The sequence below is a fragment of the Lepisosteus platostomus genome, chromosome 1 (assembly GCF_059453375.1).
Source record: "Lepisosteus platostomus isolate fLepPlt1 chromosome 1, fLepPlt1.hap1, whole genome shotgun sequence".
Taxonomy (NCBI): Eukaryota; Metazoa; Chordata; class Actinopteri; order Semionotiformes; family Lepisosteidae; genus Lepisosteus; species Lepisosteus platostomus.
In genome coordinates, this window is record NC_142611.1 from 18,416,274 (window position 1) to 18,418,920 (window position 2,647).

A 2,647-nucleotide genomic window follows, 5' to 3' on the forward strand; every position below is an offset into this window, starting at 1 on the left:
ATATATTGGAGAAACAGGAAGAAGACTAGCTGATGATTTTAGGGAAAATGTCAGGGTAATGAGGAGCAAAGGTTTCTCTAATGCCAGTATTGTCCTATTTTGTGTGCTTGCAGCCATTTTACCCTGCACCTCACTGAAACTAAGTAGACCTCCTGGGAAAAAAAAGGTTGCTACTGGAAATGTTGTTAGTGGGGCCAGTAGGGGGCACTGACCCTACAGTCTGTGTGGGTCCTAATGCCCCAGTATAGTGACGGGGACACTGTGCTGCAAAAAGGTGCCATCCTTTGGATGAGATGTAAAACCAAGGTCATGTCTATCTGTGCTCGCTAATTATCCTATTAATTAATTATTACTACGGGTAATAATTAATTACTTTTTTCAAGAAACATCCTGGCCAAAGTTTCCATCGGCCTTTACGCATCATGGCCTCCAAATAATTCCCATTTATGAATTGGCTTCATAACTGTGTTGTCCTACTCACTGATAGCTGATGTGTGGTGGGCGTTATCCAGGTGGATGCTGCAGATTTGTGGTGGTGGAGTCCCCAATGCCTGTAAAGCGCTATGAGTGGTGTGTCCAGAAAAGCACTATATAAGTGTATGATGATGAAGATGATGATGATTATTGAACTGATTCAATTGACTAATCAGGAAAGTTGCCTGAAACCAAAATTTTCCTCAATTCTCAATCATCTATTTCCAGATCTCTCCATTTGGGTACAGATTTTTGTCCTAACTCTTTCCACTAGAGTCTTTTTTTCTGTCCCTTTCATATCTCCAGCCCCCCCTTCACATCCTCTACTTATTCTCACTCTTATACCTGTATATATACCTGTACATCTTATTACTGCTCTTAATAATAATTGCTTACACTCAAAGCGCTTTACAGGTAATGGGGACACCCCTCCACCACCACCAATGTGCAGCATCCACCTGGCTCACCACACATCAGCTATTAGTGGGGAGGAGAGCAGAGTAATGAAGCCAATTCATAGATGGGAATTATTAGGAGGCCCTACTCTACTCTATTATTACACCCCTACTCTTTTCGAGAAGCGCCCTGGGATTTTTAATGACCACAGAGAGTCAGGACCTCGGTTTTAAGTCTCATCCGAAGGACGGCGCCTGTTTTACAGTATAGCGTCCCCCGTCATTAGGACCCACATAGACCGCAGGGTGAGCGCCCCCTGCTGGCCCCACTAACACCTCTTCCAGCAGCAACCTTAGTTTTTCCCAGGAGGTCTCCCATCCAGGTACTGACCAGGCTCACACTTGCTTAGCTTCAGTGGGTTGCCAGTTGTGAGTTGCAGGGTGATATTTCCTCACACCTGAAGAAGGGTCCAGAACCAAACTGTTTTTTTCGTCTTTCTGTTTTACTTTATAGCACAGAATATTTGTCTGATTATTTGTTCATTGCAGCTTGCACACTCACACAGCTCTATACTCTATTCATACTAATTTAAAGGATTTGCCCTTCTTTAACTAGCCTGTACAGGTATATTCCATGCAACACAGGGGGCAAGACCTTATTCTCTCTAGACTACTGCAGCTCCTTCTTGGCTTCAGTACATCAGTTATCTGCTAACAAAAATGAAAACTCTGCAACTCACTTATTATTCCCACTGCCTCACTTTTTCTATTTACTCTTCCATGACTGGCTGGGTCTGTTCAGATCTTATTTAAGCTCCTTGTTCTTGCATAAACATGGAAATAAGGGTGAATGTACAAGCAAAGGAGGAAAAGCTGCTTCAGTCTGATGAAGACCAAAAACATAGATGAAAGTTCACCTTTCTGCAGGACAATGACAAAAAACACCAGGCCAAAGCTATACCACAGTAGTTTAAGAAGAATGAAGTTAATATCCATGAGTGGTCCAGTCAGTCCTTACTTGAACCCAAAAGAAGATCTGTGCCAAGACATGGAAATTGCGGTCCTTAAACTATCCCCAACCAACCTACTGTACAAGAGCTTGAGCAAGTTTGCAAAGAACAATGGGCAACAATTCCACCACGTTGGTATACAAAAAAGACTTACATCTGTAATTACAATATACAGTACAGTAAGTTCATTGTGTATACTGTACATTATTTGTAATTAAACAAAATGGGACATGATGGAAAGGAGGTGATTTCTTTTGCTCCGGGCTGTATATGCCACTCTTACCACCATCCATCCAGACAAGACATGTGCAGAACAGACTCCATTGCTACTGTTGTCACACACACCACCTCGTTCTGTTGCATTAATGAACTTAGCGAGTGATGTGTGCCCATCTGGAAAGCTAATAATGCTCTTTTAGCTGCCTCCTCATAAACAAACTCTGCATGCTCCGGTTGTTGTGACCTAACATTTGTGATGTAGCAGACTGGAAGAAAATAAACATTTTTGAAGATGGAGTATAATGATTGGCATGGTGTTGACCCACGGTCGCAATGATCCAGCTTCCAATATACAGTACCGATGGTGTTGTTCTCTTGACATGTGAAGCATATTGACTCCTGTCTGCAGTTTCTTTTCTTGGCTTTTACCAGACAAAGTTTACTTAAAGTTTACATAAGTGGTGATTAATACTTATTAAGACTCAAGATTAAGACTCAAAGTCACATCAGTGTATCATGGTACATAAGTCATAAATGATCAATTAATCC